The following is a 20,245-nucleotide window of genomic DNA, read 5'->3' on the forward strand; positions in this document are numbered from 1 at the left end:
TGGCCAAAAAACCCTGGTGCCCCATAATGTTAAGTGCCTAATTGGAATATCTGCATTTTCTCACTGGCACCCGTGAAGCCAGCTATCACAGACTTCTGCATGCATATAAAAACAAGATAGTAGTCTACTGTGGATGCAATCTAGCCCCCATTTGGGTACCGACCCATCCAGATTCAGCAGCCACCTGAGGGGAACTCCATGCAAACCTGTGCATTTAGAAAAGAACTCAAGACGACGACGACGACGACGACGACGGGGGGGGGGGTTAGCAGCTCTGCAGTTCTGCCTGAACCACATGCGCAGCGCAGAGCCTCAGAGTTCTGAGAGGGAGCCTGGGAGAGCCAGCGCAGGTCAGTGCTCGCAGCAGACGGAGAGAGAGAGGGAGAGGGAGGTATGTGTGGCGTACCGAGGCCGCAGGGTCCTATGAAGCGGAGCAGCAGGCCTCTTTTGGACTCATTAATCCTGCATGGTTTACCAAACCGGCTTCATTAGCGTTGACTCTCCCATAAATAACGCGCAATATGGTTAAATATATATGATTTAGCTTTTCACATTTCAGCTTTTCATCTGCACCAAAGGGAAAAGCCCTGGAGGATAATTAACTGTAGTCGAAAGAGGATTTTATATTTGTGTCATTAATCAGGTGTTCAGTTCGCCAGAGTAATTTACAGCAAAGTGTAAAATACTCATTATGATTGGTCCATGTGCTTCCAGGGAGCCATGACAACAAGAGTAGTGGACTCTGGCCCCGATCTGGACCTGACCTGGACCAGACTTGGCCTTGATTTGGATATCAATATGGCTCTCATTTCACTCTGATTAGGAGATTAACCTGACCCTAGTTTTGACCCCGGAGATTAAGGCAATCTGGGCCTAATTTGGGGATTAATCTGGGTGTGATCTCTGGAGTTGAATCTAGGACTATGTTGGCCCAAGTCAGAAGAGGATCTGCCTCTGAATCTCACAAATTAAAATCTCAAGTGAGGTTTATAAGCAAAAAAGGAAACAAAACAAAGCTAAAAAGCATACATTACAGTTGAACTCTAAACTAATGTAATTCATGTTGATTCATTTTTTATACTACATTATATATAATATTTTATTTTGTATTACATTACATGTTTGTGCTTTTGTTCTGCTAATTATAGCATTCTTATTTTTACATGTGGCCATTTTCCTTAATTATATTCTTCCAGCTCATTCTAATGTAATCAGTTTTCCTATTTATACCATTGGTCTTCTCTTCTATGACTATATGAGGAACACTGAATTATCACTCTGTATAAAAGACATGCCACACACACACACACACACACACACACACACACACACACACACACACACACACACACACACACACACACACACACACACACACACACACACACACACACACACTCACACACAGGCTTTCCTGCCCATCTAGTAAGGAAATTCATAGCAATAAGGACTCTAAGACTTCACCACAATCTGCCCAGAGCAACCAGAATGGCATCAGAACATACTCTGTTCTTGGTCCTAATAAATGGAAAGCATATGCTTGCCTGTGTGGTCTGGGACTAAATATGAATTCATGTTAAATATGGTTTAGCTAAAGTGCATTGCATTTATTCACTTGGCAGACTGGTGTATTTAAAAAGAGCCATAATGATTAGATTTGAAGGGTTGGGATTGACACAAATCAGTTGGATGCCCAATGCTGACCCTTTTCTGAAAAAAAGAAAAAGAAATCTCTAAAATGTGTCATGGTATGTTGTTGCTAACAAATAAGTAAACAAATATTAATACCCAGAAAAAAATATTAATACCCAGAAAAAAAAATCAAAAACACTAATGTGAAATTTCTTTTGCATACAAAATGAAATGAAATGGGTCCATGTCTTTCATACAAGACTCCTGCCAGTAACTCCCATGAGTAACAATGAGCCACATTTGTTGCCTCTACACCTCTCACTCAAGAATAACAAATATGGTCTCATTACTGGCAACATATTACAACATATTTTCTAATCAGCACATGACAGACTAGGCCTGTATTTTTCAGAGATGAGCGCGACTCCTAGCCATATCTGGGCTCGGCGCGGGGCAGACTGTTGTTGTCTGGGTGACTTCAAGTCTCTGATCACGCAAGCCTGGTAGCTCTGAGCGCTTGAGGTTAATGGTGGGGCGGGGGAGGAGGCTTTATCCTAAACCAGCCCTACACACACACACACACACACACCGCACATCCCACCCCCGTCCTGAGCTGAGCACAACGCCCCTCTCCTGCTGTTCTCATAATGAGCTGCCGCCCCCTAGTGTCCATGCACCCCTGCAAACAGGCACACACACACACACACACACACACACACACACACACACACACACACACACACACACACACACACACACACACACACACACACACAGGGTCAGCCAGGAGAGAGCCGTGAGCAGAGACATGTGCCGGAGACTTGTTTGATCTGAGAGACTAACAACCTTTTGTTAAGGAAAAGTGTTTTTCAGTTTTCAGTTAAGGAAATGTGTTTGGTGACGAGTTTAGTCTGTGTGTGTGTGCGTGCATGCGTGTGTTTGTGTGTGTGTGTGTGTGTGTGCATGTCTGTATGTCCTGTAAGTCCTAGGTCTTGCAGCTACACTCTAGTCTTAAGTTCATTTTCCAAATACGCCACTAAATTCATTGTATGGCATTCAACACAAAATGCAAACTATTCAACGTTCAAACAACATTCATACAATGCTCAAAATCTATTTTCCTCTCTTTGTGCCTCTGTCTCCAAGTCTACTTCTCAGTTTCCCTTTCTACACCCTTCCATAGTTCTTTTCCCATCCTACACTCTTACTCTCCATCTCTCTCTCTCCCCCCTCTCTCTCTTTTATTCTGTCTATCTTCTGACTCTGTTTTCCACCTCATAGCAGCCATGCTTCACACTGTACATGTACTGTATGATTGCTGTCTGGCAAGTCCCTGAAAACAGCTGTTGTGAAGCCCCTACTCAAAAAGAATAATCTGGATGCTTCCTTGCTAAACAATAATGGAACTTGGATGTCTCAACATTTTCTTCATCTTAAAAAAATGAATTACATTGAGTTAAAAAAAAGGAAAGGGATAAAAGGGCATAAAGAAAAGGATACTGTTAAAAATCTTAGTATCTTCATTGAGAGTGATCTAAATTTCAACAGCCACATGACAGCAATAACTAAATCAGCTCTTTATGACCCCAAAAACATTGCCAAACTCAGAGGTCTAAAAACAGTATTTAGAAGATGTAGTCATGCATTTACATTGCTTGTATTTAATATCACATACTATTCTTTGATTAAGCAAAGCACATTGGATTAACTTTGTGTATGACATATACTATAGAAATAAACTTGCCTTGTCTCTATTGCTTTAGTCTACCACTGTGTGTGTGTGTGTGTGTGTGTGTGTGTGTGTGGTGCGCTCTCTTTAGTTAGTCTGTGCCCGCTGACATGAACCCAGTGCTCAGCCATGCCAACTTCTGCATTAAAATACACATTCCTAGATGAGGTCACCACCTCACCACTGCCAACTCACTCACACTCACACACTCTCTCTCTCACACACACACACACAGAGAAACAAACAGTTGAGTGGGCACAGGGCTGGGAGTGCCACCCTCCCCTGGGTGGCTCTGTGTGAATGCCCATCATGGTGTCAGTGTGGCAGTGCTGCCAGGGCATGGTAATGCTTAACCAGCAGGGAATTAACACAGTGGAAACGCGCCCATAATCTAAGGGCACCAAGGTCATCCACACAAACACACAGTTCTGGATGGATAAACTGACTGCATTTAGTTGTTTTTGGCACGCATGTGTGTGTGTGTGTTTTCTCTTTAATGGAATGTTGTCTAAGACTTTGAAGTGCTGACAGAAGGGGAAAATAAATTGCAGCTTCAGATTCACCTGTTTTTAGTTGATGATTAATGTGTGTGTGTCTGTGTGTGTGTGTGTGTGTGTGTGTTAGTTTTATTTGTGTACGTTGATGGGAATATATTTTCCCCGTCACCTGCCAGAGCATAAATGGTATGACATCAAAAATGCATTGTGAACAGGGTGAGGAGATAGAGCAACAGGAAAATCCCTGGCCAGCAAATGTGTCACTTTAAGTAAACCACTTAGTCAAACATCAAAGCCATGCAGCCATCTTGCCTTCCCTCTCCTCCTCCTCCACCTCCTCGTCGTCCTCCTCTCCTCTCCTCCTCACTGCCCAGATTAGCATAAAAGCTCTATGTTGTGTTGTGTTGTGCCGTCGTGTTGTTTTTTGTCCTTGTTCACACTTGACTCAAGGTAGACTCCCTGTTCAGACCTGCTATTATCAACCTGTGTGCCCTCCTACCCTCCTACACACACACACACACACAGACACACACACACACACACACACGCATGTTTTAATATTCACAATATGTATCCCTGTGTAAAACATGCACATCTCATACATTATTTAGCTGTACTTCCTCTAATAAAACACTCAACAACCCTTCCCTTTACTGTGTTTTTTTCTCGTTTTGCATTTCTTACATATTCTGAACACTAGATTTCCATTATTTTCTCTTTAATCATTAACTATGGGCTTTGTTTGGGAAACACTCTCAGTTCTCTCTCTCTCTCTCTCTCTCTCTCTCTCTCTCTCTCTCTCTCTCTCTCTCTACTTAAAGATTTAAATGGCCTTCCCTCCAGTGGGTCTGTCCAGGTTGGTGTGTTCTGGGTGCAGACAGGAGTGTGTTTGGGTAAAAAGTGCTGAATTTAATTTTTTCGCCCCATGCAGTCGGTGAGTCAGAGTGCTAAGACTGCAGTTTGTTCAGGCTCTCCAGTGCTGAGTTGGACATTTGCACACAGCCTGCTGATAATGGGAGAAACGAGATCTTCCATTACCCTCTTCGCACAATGCATCCACACACACACACACACTGCACGAGCACACACACACACTCACAGAGAGAGAGAGAGAGAGAGAGAGAGAGAAAAGAAAAGCATAGCAAAGCATACTGATACTCACATTAGACCTTATTGCAAAACAAATCAGAGATAAGTGCACATACAAAGTACAAATACATAAAATGGTTCCCCAGACAAAATATGGGTAACTACCCCAACAACACACACAGTTCCACTACTTGAACAACCACCTTCTGCTTTAACATGGAAAGAACTATAAAAGTCTACAGTGCGAATCTGTTAGAGCGTTTACCTAGCGAAAACACAGCAGCTGCTAACAATTAGCCTTAATGGTCATTCATTACAAAAGGCAGGCCATCTGAGTCTCAGCTACACCTCCTGGCCCTCTTACCCAACACTTCATGTTTACTGCCTCCAATAAGAGCCAAGCAGGCTACCAGAGAGTGAGTGAGCATGTGCACGCACGCACGCACGCACGCACGCACGCGCGCGCACACACACACACACACACACACACCTGAAGAGATCTGGAGAGGGGACGATCAACAGAGTTCAGGGTGCAATGACGGCTCTTACATGTCCTAGGGGAACGCAGAGGAACAAAGGCAGCAGTGGTTAAGCTTTAAGCGTTCCTTGGATTACTTCCATGTTTGAGTTCCACTAAGTTCTTCAAGGAACCGACTGCCAGGAATACGTGTACAGTTCAGTTCTTCTGCGTGCCAAAAGTAGAGACTGCATAAAGACTTGTCCAGCTGATCCGGGACTGGATGTAGGGCCTCTGAGAAGTTGTTTGGCCATTGGTTTTATAGCACCCTTAAAAGGAACCCTACGAAGGTTCCTTTCTGCCCAGAAGAACACTTTTACCCACAAATGGATATGACTTATTCAGGAACTTTCATGCACTTTCTAACATCCATTGAAGAGCTTTTTAAAGCGTTTTTTTGTTTTAAAGAACAGAAAAAGTTTTATTGAAGAACCCCTACACTCCCTCTCCATATTTGTTAGATACTGCATATCTGAACCGGTCCAGACACAAACTCGGAACAGGACCAGATTTGCGTGGCACTTGATACGGACATCAGAGCATCACTAATCCTAATAAAGACTGTTGTGCCTCGCCCGGATATCCCCCAACACAATGCATCCTCGCCGGGGCTCTTGATGTGGCCGGCCTCCTATGATGAAGTGAAACGAGGGCCGTTCCCCTCTACTGGGAGCCATGGCGATCCGGGGCCCGGGGGCAAAACAGAGCGCAGGGGGAACGAGCGTGATGACTCAGGCACGGCTGTAAAGGAAATACCCAGTTTGGGGAAAAAAGTGTCAGGGCAACAGGAGCAGATGGATTGGGCTGCTGCGTCTGTACACCACTCACTTGTTCCCCTTCACTACTAAAAGCCTTGTGGAAACAAATAACTGACTTTAATGTGAGAGGCAATTTCCAAAGGGCACAACGACTGACACTTATCAGATGCTGATTTGACAGACGGTATCTGCAAGTACTTTCAGTGGTTTGTGTGTGCAGAATGATGCCAATGAACAAGGGGCTCACTGTTCGCCGACTGCTAATGATGAAGAGAATTATATAGTTAAAAATCTAAATTATCACAGCACCAGACAAGTATCTCAAATTCTGTAGCTCAGTGGTCTGAACACACACACACACACACACACACACACACACACACACACACACACACACACACACGGAGCTGGTGAGAGGCTTGGTGTGGGCCAGTGCTGGTGACAGCCCTGGGGTCCAGTAATGAAAGCTGAGCTGCGGGGGACACCAGAGTCGGTCCGGCCCAGATGAAGTCATTTGCTCTGTGGCACTGGCTGCTCCTATTCCCACATGCCAAAAGCACACGCTCACCTTCAGAGTTCAGGAAAAAGTCCCTGATACAGAGAGAGGGAGGGAGGGGGAAAGAGAAAGAAAGAAAGAAAAAGAGAGAGAGAGAGAGAGAAACTGAGGGCAAGATATGGTGAAAAGGAGAGGAACAGGAGGAATGAAAGAAAATAGTGATGGAGAGAGAGAGAAGGAGAGCAGCAGAAAGGGCGGAGGAGACAAATTAAGGAGGGAGAGAGAGAGAGAGAGAGAAGGAACGGTGGATACAGGGAGGTAAGAAGAGTGAGAGAGGGAGGTAAGGAGGTGAGGGGGAGGACTGAGTGGGGTGGGTAGAGTAGATTATGATATTCAAGGGTTAAAGAGTCAGACTATTGTTCAGTCACAAGCCATTTCCAAATTCATACATCTTCATGTAGACCTGCCAAACAAACAACACCATTACAACTCACATACACACCAGCACACTCCAATGTCTATGCATGCACACACACACACACACATACACACACATATACACACTCAATCAACCATGCACACATACCCACTTGCAGTGGCATATTACTTTGACCTAACAGGAGAAATGGCGGCTCTTCACAAGGTCATGCTAATCTATAGAGCTGCTATGGGAAGTTAGTGGAGCTCAGAGCACAAGCTGAGGAACACTGGTAGCATGTTGACCACCATTCATCTTCAAAAACAACCTCTCCAGGCTGCACGCCCACACCTCCTTATCCTCTTCCTCTCCTCTCTCTCTCTCTCTCTCTCTCTGTTTCAACATGATGACCAACATGTGCAGAACACACACTCACATACATACACACACACACACACACACACACACACACACACACACACACACACACAACCATTCATCTCCAAACACCTGCGTCTTTCCCTGCTTGAAGCACTAGCCCATGCAGCCTTACAGAGATGTATTACATGTGGGCGCGGTGAGACAGTGTTGGCTTGAGCTCTACAGTACTCCTCCGGCCGACAGGTGAAGAAGAACAACACCATGAACATGGAACAGATACTGACTCCAGACTGGACCAAAGGTATATGATCCCACTGTTAATGATTATGAGCTGATACTGCATGGAGACAGGATACAAGATGAAAGGACCATCTTAATATGTACATCTCTACTATACTCATCTGGCCGACAGGTGAAGAAGAACAATGCTGTGAACATGGAGACTGACTCCAGAGTGGACCAAAGGTATATGATCCCACTGTTAATGATTACAGGCTGATACAGGATAAAGACGGGATAAACGATAAAAGGACCATTGTAATGTGTACATCTCAGACATCTCACCCCATTAACATTAACATGTCTGGCTCTGTTATGTATGCTTAGAGGGGGGTATCTGAAGTGTGATAACACACACACACATATATATATATAAACACATACATACACGCATACACACACACACACACACACACACACACACACACACACACATGTATGTGTGATGGCAAATGAAAATGAAGCAGCCATATCACACACACACATTACAGTGCCAACTAGACTAACAAGTTATCAAAGACAGTGTATTAGTCGTCTAGAAGGAACTTCTCAAGTTCACGGTGCACTTGTGGCCATGTGTGTCTTTGAGAGAGAGATTGTGTGCGTGTGTGTGTGTGTGTGCATGTATGCACGTGTGTGTGTGTGTGTGCGTGCATACGTGCGTGTCATATGAGGATACAAAGAGAGAGATAGGGTGTGTATGTGGTGGTGTCCTTGTCTCCTCCTGCAGACTGCTGTCTGAAGCGTCGCTCTCGGGATGGGTTTGGCGTAGAGATGACAAAGCTGTCCGCCGCACACCCTAATTGCCTCCTTGATAACGGATGGAAGGAGGGGGGGTGGGGGGTTGAGAGGCCTCCAGACTGAATTAACTCTCATTAAAGTCATTACCCCCCTACACACACACACTCATTATAGACCGTGGGGACAGGACACACACACATGCACACTACAGACGAAGGGGACAGGAGGGTAATGAATACACACACACACACACACACACACACACACACACACCTCTATCTTATGAGAGTGAGGGAATGATATGAGAAAGAAGAAAGGGACAAGAAAGTCAGAACACAGCCGAAAGGAGGAAGAGAGAGAAGAAAGAGAGAAGGGAAAAGAGAGAGAGAGTGATAAAAAAGCAGATAGAAGAGTGTGCAGGGGGAGAAAATTATCATTAAGGTCTAATAACGCTGACAAGTGACAGAAAAAAAGGGGGAAAAAACATATCCATAGGGAGTGATGAAGGGATAGAGAGAAACCAAAGAGAGAAAGAGGAAGAGAGAGAGCGAGAGAACAGATATGCACATGGGGAGGAGGGGGGGAAAGAGAGCAGGAGAGCAGGAGGAAGAGAGGGAGAGAGACAGGGAGAGATATCAATCCTCTACACAGCCGGAGCAGTGGAATGGAGGATATAGATCAATAAGTCCTTTATGGGGGTGAGGGCGATATGGAGGATCATTTGCGTGATAAGCACACGGCTGACACTGCCTAACAAATGACAGGAAAAGAAAAGGAGAGGAAGGAGGAGGAGGAGGAGGAGGAGAAGGAGTGCCCCCCGCCACCCCCACCCCCCCTCTCTCCCCTCAGGCTGTGGAGATGGCTGCAGTCTGGAAAGTGTGGTGTACTCCGAACGCCACTAGCAGGCAAAATAAGAATCAACAAAGCACTCGCTCCCCACTCGACTCCACTCCACGCACCCCGCTCACCCCTCTAACCCCTCTCGGCTCCCGATGGCCCCTCATCCATTACACGCAAATTGAACTGTCACCTTGGCTGTCATTTCCCGCCGCACTGATGAAAGACACATTCAGCCACTGATCATGCCGCCGCCCAAACGTTCTGCCGAATTACAGAGGAGCACCATGTTACAGCCATCAAACAGATAGTGAGGCGGATAAACACACTAAATAGGTGTGTGTGTGTGTGTGTGTGTGTGTGTGTGTGTGTGTGTGTGTGCGTACATCTCTCTCTCTCTCTGTGTGTGTGTGTGTGTATTGTGATGCACTAGCAATAGTTCACAGAGCAATGAGTCCATCTGAGAGAGGAGATATTAAAAGGCAGCATGCGCTCCTCAGAAAGCCATAAAGGCCAGGAGATCTGCGCCAGTAGTTAATGTTTATGTGCGCTACTATCAGCCACCAATGCTTTATGGGGCCCCAGGGCCTTTTTATCACATTGAGCACATCACAGATCAGGGCTCTGAATCACAGAAAACACAAATAAGATCATTCAAACCTGTTTCATCCTGACACACACACACACACACACACACACACTTAACACAGCACATCACAGATCAACTCTGCCACCCCACACCATATCAAAGAATCGCAGATTAATAAGATAATTCAAACCTGTACTTTATCCTACACAACAACACAAACAATACCAGCCCACACACACACACACACACACACACACACACACACACAGAGAGAGAGAGAGAAAGAGAAATAGAGAGAGACAATGCCACACACACACACCACCGGCATGCATAAGCACACTTTATTTCATACATTCAAACACACACACAGGTATTGTTTTCCTAATCAAACATTAATAAACCACACTCGATAATGTTTTAATTTTTGAAAAAAGAAAACAAATTCTTGTTCTTGCCTTCACATTGAGGTTGGGTTACTTGGGGCTACAAACTGGTTTGGATTCCTGCTTGTTAATTAGTGACTTTCCAAAGTAATAATCCAGTCAGCACACTTAGACAAATAAAGTTTATAAGTTCCCTTAAGGTATTTTTAAAGACACACACACACACACACACACACACACAGTGATGGATAGGGTGTATACCGAAGGCCATCCAAACCCATTACAACAGCCTGGGTTTGCAGTAGATTACAGGACTCCAAGACTGCAGTCTGTGTGCATGCATATGTGTGTGAGTGCCTCTCTCTCTATATGTGTGTGTGTGTGTGTGTGTGTGTGTGTGTGTGTGTGTGTAAGTGGCCCACTCTGGGAAAGAGAGTGTGTGTTATAGGGGCTTGACACCATCTCTTCCTCTCCTCACATCACACACACACACACACACACACACACACACACACACACACACACACACACACACACACACACACACACACACACACACACCACTTCTCCCTCACAGACACTTAAATATTTATAAGGATTCCTATTATTGTATTAACTATTTATTGATTTGTAATTTAAAAGAGCGCCTTTCACCTACAAGGAATGTCAGGAGCCATTTCACGTCAGCGAATGTCAACAACGGCTCCCTTTCCCAGTGCATGCTGGGTAGGGGAATTACCGGGTACGCTTGTTCAATATTCATACTGTTTGGATGCTGCAGAGCATGGAGCCATATCAATGTGTGTGTGACTGCGCATCAGAGTGTGTGTATGTGTATGTGTGTGTGTTTGTGTGTGTGGGGTCATGCCTCACTGGCCCACACGCCAGCACCTTGATGAAAACGCACTGCTCGACTCTTTGCAGCCATTCCCCTTATTGATCTGCATTTGAGATAAATTTGCCTGCTCTCCTACGCCAGGCATTTTCTGGATAATTCCTTTTTCCTCTTCCTCGCAGTCTCTCTCTTCTACCACTCCTGTCCCCTTTCTCTCTCTCTCTCTCTGTCTTCTCCTCCCTCTCTCCACTTCTCTCTCTCTCTCTCTTTCTCTCTCCTCCTCCCTCTCTCCTTCTGCCGTTGACTGCACAGCATGACCAGTCAGAATGAGAAAGCTTGACATTCTTCCTCCATTTCTCTCCATCCCTCTCTTTCTCTCTCTCCCTTCCTCATCCCACCATCTTCTATAGTGCGGTTTTGATGCCTTAGAGGCTTGTGATCATTCAGTCCTACCCCGTCAGTGATTTCCCAAAATGACACGCCCAGACCTCTCACCTATTCTAATAGAGCAATAAATTCACCTTCAGATGGCCCGAGCAGCTTCACTATGGCCGACCGAGTGGCAGTCGTCGCCTAATCTGATGCATTACAATCCTATCCAGTGGAGGCAGCCAGTTTACACGCCAGGAAAGACCACTCTGATATTGGAAAGCCAGTTTGTGTGGAGTTAGATTGCACTGCCAAATAATGATTTCACTCTTTGCCTTTTCTTTTTTATTTTTCTTTCTTTCTTTCTTTCTTTCTTTCTTTCTTTCTTTCTTTTCCTCTTTTTTTTGTTCTGCTGCAACGAAAATGCAAGCAGCTGTTTTTATCGAGGCCCTGACAGTTTACGGAGAGGGGGGAAACTCGAGGGGTCAAACATTCACGAATATCTACGAGTATTTAAGAGCAGCACTGGAGCAACTCTGAGGCCTTCTGCATGGCGCGCACACACACACACACACACACACACACAGAGTGGTTAATATGAATGAAGGAAGTGGATAATTTGTTCTCTGGTCGGAGGCACACTGGCCCTACTCGTGCCAGAACCCGCCCGACATCCCGTGTGCAGAACCAAGAAGGGCGTAATCGCTGTGTGTGTGTGTGTGTGTGTGTGTGTGTGTGAGTGAGTGAGTGAGTGAGTGAGTGAGTGAGAGAGAGAGAGAGAGAGAGAGAGAGAATCTCTGTGTGTGTGTGGCCAAGAGGTGGTCATATTTTGAACAGAATCAAGAAGGCACTCAAGAAAAAAAAGAAAGAAAGAAAGAAAGAAAGAAAGAAAGAAAGAAAGACTTGAAAAGGCGCCGTGTTTTCTTACAGTGCGCGCTGAATGACGGGGAAACCATTAACACACGGCTTCTATGCAAGGATTAAGTCCACAGCACATGCCTGGCCATTCTTCAGCCTAATTATGGCTCTTGGCTTGATGTAGCCAGAACAAAGCGCTCAGGAACGACGACGCGGTGCTACAGAGAGCAACCGGGCCACGAGTCTTAGGAAGAGAAATATTAATATGCCGTTCCTTTTGTGCATCATTGTGTCATCGATTATAAACCCCTCTTTAATTGCACATAGGGTAGCCAGGTCACACGCAGCTGGCCCTTTTCACCGTATACAGCTGATGGATTTCCTTTGATTCGGTGTCACGTTGGTTGGCTGTGAATTCAAGACACCAGAGAGATTTACTACGTGAAGTCAGTGAGAGAGTTGACAGAGCTCCATCTTCAATAGTCTCAACATCAATTTGGTGCGCACTAATGAGATCATTAGAATTTAACAGGGGAGATGGAGGCTATGATGGTGGCAAATAATGTTGTGATAAAAGTAATAAATGGGTGATAGAGGGAGACACAGTGACCGTATTAATTGCACATTCATTAAATGTTAATTAATGTCAGTAATTCTTGGCTAACAACAAAAGGAAGACTGTAATTGACAGATGATCGAACAGTATTGATGGTAATTCGTGAAGACTATAGTGATGATGGTAATGAAGATGATTATGATTGCACATGTGCATACATGGCACCATGATAACTTGGGCCTCAGTGACAGCAACATAACGGCACTGACAGTAATTGAGCATGCTGTACTGTTACGGTGATGACTTACGAACATGACAGTATAATGGTAGCGAGAAGGCTGTGCTGTAAGAGATGCCATTGCGTAACAGTGATGACAGTTATAATAGAGTGATAATGCCTCGCTCATGATAGCTGTGGCATTTAGCCATCGCTGCCAAAAGAAAGGGCTGAAATAATTGGAGCCAGCCGACTTCTGGGGGGATTTGCCTTCCGTTCCGTTCTGTTTGCCGTACGGAGCTGAGACCGCGGGCCTGCGTGAGGGCAGAGCAACAGCGGCAGCACTGGAGATGTGACCTGACAGGGCAGATGTAGACACCGCGTAACGCTCGTCCCACACGCTCGTCCCAGACAGACAGTCCGTCAGTCAGTCAGTCAGTCAGGTGCATGTGGTCTCAGGCAGAAGACCGATTCAGAGTTAAATCTATTATCAGCGGCTCTCCCTGGAGACATTACATTTTAAAGAGCTCTGGGCTCGGAGGCACAGTGGAGAGACACTATCTGTTTGGATGAGTGGTGTGTGTGTGTGTGTGTGTGTGTGTGTGTGTGTGTGTGTGTGTGTGTGTGTGTGTGTGTGTGTGTATGTGTGTGCTGCCATTCCAATACTATCATGTCACAAATCACATGGGATTGCACATGACACGCGAAGCAACACACACGACAGACAGATGCTAGTGCAGGGGGGTGACAGAAAACGACAGTGACACAGAGAGAGAGAGAGAGAGGGAGAGAGAGGGAGGGAGGGAGAGAGAGAGAGGGGGGGGGGGGAGAGAGAGGGAGAGAGAGATGCTCAGATGCTGACTGACAGGGTGGTGATGGGGAGAGACACAGCTAATGGAGTGGAAAGTGGAAGAGCTCAAGAGATACTCAGAGAGAGAGAGAGAGAGGGAGGGAGAGAGAGAGAGAGAGAGAGAGAGAGAGAGTAATGGAGGAGGGGGGAGTAAGCGAGAGAGGGAAGGAGGGAGCGGGAGAGAACATCTACCTGTCACTTACACTCAATCACTTTCAGGATCACTCAATACACACACACACACACACACACACACACACACACACACACACACACACACACACACACTTGTTGGCTGCACAGCTCACTGCCCATGTGAGGTGTGTGTGTGCAGCTGCCTTGAGTGTGCGGAGATCATCCCTCAGCAGGAAGACGGCAGACAGCAGACAGCCACAACTGGCCTGGGAGCCTCCTAGACACATGGCCCAGCACAGCCCAGCCCAGCCCAGCCCAGCGTCTCCACCATGTTTAGTCTTCAGAAGCCCTGCCTGTCAGCTAGTCGCCCGGCTCAGAGGGGATAATTCATGGGCCACTTCCTCTGGCTGAACCACAGACAGAGACAGAAGCAGTGTGGAAGAGACTAGGGGATGTGGCAGGAATCTAGCTAGGGATCCAGCATCAGCCCACAGCCACATGATGTACACACACTGCATTTCTGCCCTCGTTAGGTTGTGGTGTTGAGTGAAACAAAGTTCAGCCGAGAGTCCAATTGGGTTTTTATCGAACTAAACTAAACAAACAAACCAAAAACTCGTCTGCGCAGCCTGACTCAAAGGAGTAGTTACGACTGGAGGGACCACTTGACTCCTTCCAGCAGGAGTAGCCAAAACAAATGTTGTTGTGACACCTTCAGAGGCAGAGGGACATGACACTTGCCGTGTGAGAGGAAGGGGGAGGAAAGACTAGGGGATCTAGGCTGAATCAAGCTAAGAATCTAGCATCAGTACACAGCAGCGCCATCTACACACTTACACTCCATCTCCCCCAGGACATGGCCTCTGCTCTGAGGTAGTGGAAGCCAGAGTGAGTCTGTGTGAATCTCTCTGCTCTTCTACCATCACAGTCTGGGCACAGGTGAGGGCACGGGAATCCTGTTACAGTTGGAGACTCAGACTGGAGAGATGAGGATCCTGTTAGGCATGTCGTCACTAGTAAGTGAGTAAAAGTTTGATTAAAGCCCAAATTAATTTCACTTAATATAAACAGACAGTGAGCAAAGTTTTATTAAAGCCCAAAATGAATTTCAGTTCTGGGCAGTGAAGTTGCCCCAGTTGCGCGCTAAAGTTCCTCTGAGGTCATTTCCTGCCATGAGGGGGCCGTCTGCTCGGGCCATGATTGACATTCAGAATAAGCCACACTGAAATTTCACTTCACTGGGATTATACACGGTCAAATCTAACAATTCTCAGAAATGATTCAGATTGTAATTCTACACTTTGGAAGAATTCGTCACAGGAATCATTAACCAAGATTGATTTACACACACAGCATTTTATATTATGACACAAAATAAATACTCTTCCGTCTAAGCCTGTAGCAGTGCAGTATAACCAAAAATATAGGCAAATAAACAGACTCTCTCTCCCTCCCCATTTCTCTCCTCCACTTTCTCTCTCTCTTCCTCTCTTCTTTTCATTTCTCTATTCTTTGCTCATTCTCTCTCTCCTTTCGTCCGTAGACTCTGTTTGGGGGTCTAATTATGGCGGGTCCTTCTGTTTAGTCCTCTCCTGCTCGTCGTGATAAAAAACAGTAACTTCCAAAGCAAACGGCTCCTTAATTTTCCCTGACAGCCTCCTTTAAACACACAGCCTGGATCCCAAGCCTAATTGAGAGCACATTCCTATTCCAAACAAATTAAGCACAATTACGGCCCCTGAGTTATGGGTATCTATCATGGCGAGATGTTTTGGTAAAAATCACCACATTTAGATCAAAGTCAGTCCAGGCCTTGCTTAATTGCCTCATTAAGAGCCCTTGCTATGGGCTTCATAAATACAGAGCCTGCTAGTTTCATTTGGGAATGACTCGAAGAGACGACCCTTAAACTAATCGTTTCCACATTTCCATAAAAGCTTCGTCTGTTTTAGGTAGAAAAAAAAATGAGATTTTTTTTTTAACCCAACCCTCCCCCCTCCCCCCATCACCCCCCCCCCCCCCCCCCCCCCACACACACACACACACACCCCTCCACCCCTATGCCCTCCCCTTTTTATGGAGCATGATTCGGTGCTCTTTTTATCCTACAGTGAGATTTATCTTTTCATTAGAAGCACAGGCCTGCACTCTTCCGAAGAGGCTATCAAAGGTGTCGCTCCGACTACCAGTCAAGCTCCCCATCGGCTTCCTACCGCGTGCACATGGAACACACCACCTGACAACACAACTTCACAAAAATAAATGATAAAGACAAATCTCTGCAAGCATGTGTGTGTGTGTGTGTGTGTTGTTGGGTAACGGGCGAGGTGTGCGGACCAGACCTGTGTGGAGACCTGTGTGGATGCTTTTTCGAAGGTAAATGACCAGGCGGCACTGGGATATGCAAGCGGAGCTTAACTGGCCTCTAACTCAAATGCCTAAATGAGAAGCGCTCTTCCACCCGCACAGACTTTTCCAATTTGGCAGCCTGCTTTATTGGAGAGCGGCAAGCGCAGGCGGCAGTGGAGGAGGAAGAGGAGGAGGAGGAGGAGGAAAGAGAGGTACTAAAAAAAGCGAGAGAAAAAAAAGAAGTGTATAGCTGACAGATAGTGGTCTGGAACATTTGTTACCAATCTCCGTCCATATGGCTGGATTGTCCCAATTTATCACTTTACGAGTGATATCTCATTTTACTGTGACGACGGAAAGACACAAAACACATTTTCACAGAGAAAAAAATACAACATACAGACTAACAAATGACGCAGTGACCGAGACAATTATTACTGCATCAAAAACAAGCTTCTCACGTCAGGTTATTTATCGACCTCAAATCACATAGCCCATTTTCGCTGCTCTGTAAATAACATATCTGTGACAAATGCTGACAACCAGTGACAAGGTGTCGGCTACGGGACTTTCGTCGTGGTGAACGATGAAGAGGACAGTCTGGTCGAAAGTCACCACTGGCAGGAAGCTCATCAGACGGTGGGGTCCCGATGCGAGTGTGACAGATCACAGAGAGACCCCTCGCTGGGTTTATGGGCCCCAGAGTGCTCCTTAGTGAGCAGCCCTGGACCTGCGGCCTGACAGGGCTCATTGGATATGCATAGCTCTATTAGCATATGCGCTAATAGCCCCCCAGAGGCTGGCGCTGATATAAAACTTTAAGTAGAAATGCAAACGGAGAGGAGTGGAGAGGTGCAGCAGAATAAAGGGCCATTGTCACCCTGCAAAAACACCCGCCTGGAGGCATCGACACATACTGGGGGAGCACTGACACACACACACATAAAATATTGCTCACACACACACACTCTCCAAGTCTCTTACACACACACGTGCATATACGCGAACACACACTCATTCTCTCCCTCACGTCTTTCCTCCATTCTCCCTCACGTCTTCCCTCCACACACACACACACACACTCAGACAGCCAGAGTCATCATTCTTCGGCGTGCCTGAATCTGTGTGAAAATGAAATGGCAGAGGGATGAGAAATGTCCGGCCGCTCAGCAGGCCTAGATGAACAGGAATAATGTTGTCGTTGGGACACAAAGGAGGCCATTTGTCGGCATGACGACGACGGCGGCAGAAAGATCCAAGAGGAGAAGAGAGGTCTAACGGATTGTGCGACAACTTCCTGGTTACATAGAGGTCAAGAGACTTGATTGTTTTGAAAACCTGCAACCAATTCAGCTAGAAAAACCTACAATGCTCATAAAAGCATGTTTACAAAAACAGCACCCATACTCACAGGACATGATTGACGTCACTGATGAGGAGTTGGATGGAAAAAGCCATTAAAGGACACGGGAGGTCTGGGACGATTAGCCGGTACCGGGATTGTGATTATTTGTGATTTTGAGATTTGGACAATAGTTCCAAAATGTTCCTGGCACGTAGAAGAGGAAAGAAATCCATGCAGATCTCATCTGGAGATCTCGCATGACCCCACAGAAACGCACATACACACACGCACACCACCACCATCATCATCATCATGATCTGGCATGGTCACACATTCATACACAAACAGACACATCCACACACACCACCATCATCATGATCTTGGACATGGCACAGACCATCACTGTCATCAACACTGGACACCAGAGGCATAAGGATGAAGGACTTCTAGCTACACCACACACACCCCACTTACAGATATAGACACTCCTCTATGAAACACACACACAAGTATGCACATACACACACAGACACACAAAAGAGAAAATCTGATAAGTTAGAGGTCCCACTCTGGTCTAAAATACCTCACATGAGAAAGCAATTTTGTCCAAACGTGGCAGAAATATGTCCAGCGTTAGGAGACTTAATGAAAGCCTAATTTAGGCCCGGTCCAGGAACACGCAGGCAGCCGGCTCCATTACCGTGGGTCCACGGGCCGCTCCGATGGAAGTGCCAGCGCACTTCTCCACACTCTATTATGGATATGTTAACCTTGGGTGGAGAGCACAGGAAACACGCCACGGAGGTCAGGAATTAACACAACTCGGAGCGGAACCCTCCGCCACAAAACGCGCCGTTTCCACAACTCTAATGAGGGCGGAGCGCAGAGCCACGGGGGCAGCGCCGCTAATAACGCCATCCTCACTATTATTTAATGTAATTGCAGCGATTAAACAGTCGCCCTTCCTGCGGGTCACATTCCAACTCTAGCCCTCCTCAGACACCGTGCCTGTGTGTGTTTAGGTGTGTGTGTGTGTGTGTGTGTGTGTGTGTGTGTGTGTGTGTGTGTGGTGTACACATGTACATTGAGGCCTGACCACAGCCAAACACATCGCCTCAACCTGGAATCTTTTCATTAACTGAGTACACATCACCTGCTCCCCGACCCAACCCAGGAGAGGGAGGAGGGGGTAGGAGGGTTGGGTCGGGATGGATGGGTCATGGATATGGAGGGTTTGGCTTGGCGCTGATGTACACATGAACTAGAACAAACCAGAATGGGCATTTAACAAGTCTGATATTATTAAACAGCAAAGAAACAATAAATAAATAAATAAATTAAGTCTGTAAGGCTGAGAAAGATGTCTGCATTCTATGTGGTTAGCTTTAGAGTTTCCAGCGTACTTAATTGTGACACTGGCACATGAAGCCATTTGGCACATCTTTTATAGGAGACTGTTCTGCTTCTTAACAGCTCTGTACTGTGACTCAAACAGACTCGTAAACTAATGGCAGTGTCACAGCCAAGACCCTGACTACGGAAGCAGACAACCACAGCTTCACCGCCATCAAGATCGCCTGTAATTGGACAGCTGGCGTAACAGCGAAGGATCATGAGAGAAAAGTCCCTCTCCTCCAGGAGAGCGTTTGCCCTCATGGTATGCAACCGAAAGTACCCAGGATGAGGACTGAGAGGAGACCGTTTAGTGTTTGTCTTTTGGTCTTTAGTGTTTGTTTTTAAGGCAGAGACGCACCAGACCAACTTTAATGTAATGGCAGTGATGCAGGTTAAAGGACTGTTAAGGCATCTTGTGATGACAAAGACTATAGCTAATGCACAACTGCTTGCCTGCCTGATACGCTGAAAACTGGATGATTAGGATGAGAGGCTGAGGGTCTCAGATGTCTCAAATGCCTTTTAAATGTGTCTTGGGCGATCAGATCACAAGTGGAAAGCCAAAGACATATCATTGTTTACACCAGTCAATCATGCAAGCTCCAAGCTGAGTAGCCAGAGACAGCCATGGGAGACATGCGACAGCGACAGAGTTTGATGTCTTACTCAGGCCTGAAAGAACACAGAGGAAATGACAGGGAAAGAACAGACAGGGAAGGAAGAAGGGGGGGGGGGGGTAAAATCCCTCTAAAACACATGGAGACAGAACTGACCGCTCAGTGAAAAAGCCTGCCCTACATCTGCAGACATGGTGGGTCCTGAACTTTCAATTGAAAACTATTGACTTCCATATTCACAACATTAGTTTAAGATGAATTCAAGTAGTATGGCAGGCCTGTAAATGTCGGCGGCTCCCCCCGGTCCACACAGATGGTTTGGCAGAGTGACAAAGCAAACTGGGCCAGGAACCAAACTCCAACTTCCATTTCA

General features: G+C 46.2%; 1 long non-coding RNA gene across 1 annotated transcript in view; it reads right to left on the reverse strand.

The window, feature by feature from the left end:
- Positions 1–20,245, reverse strand: part of LOC121713687 — a 72,684-nt gene that overhangs the window by 22,667 nt on the left and 29,772 nt on the right. The window lies entirely within an intron of this gene.

The sequence above is a fragment of the Alosa sapidissima genome, chromosome 7, assembly GCF_018492685.1.
Source record: "Alosa sapidissima isolate fAloSap1 chromosome 7, fAloSap1.pri, whole genome shotgun sequence".
Taxonomy (NCBI): domain Eukaryota; kingdom Metazoa; phylum Chordata; class Actinopteri; order Clupeiformes; family Clupeidae; genus Alosa; species Alosa sapidissima.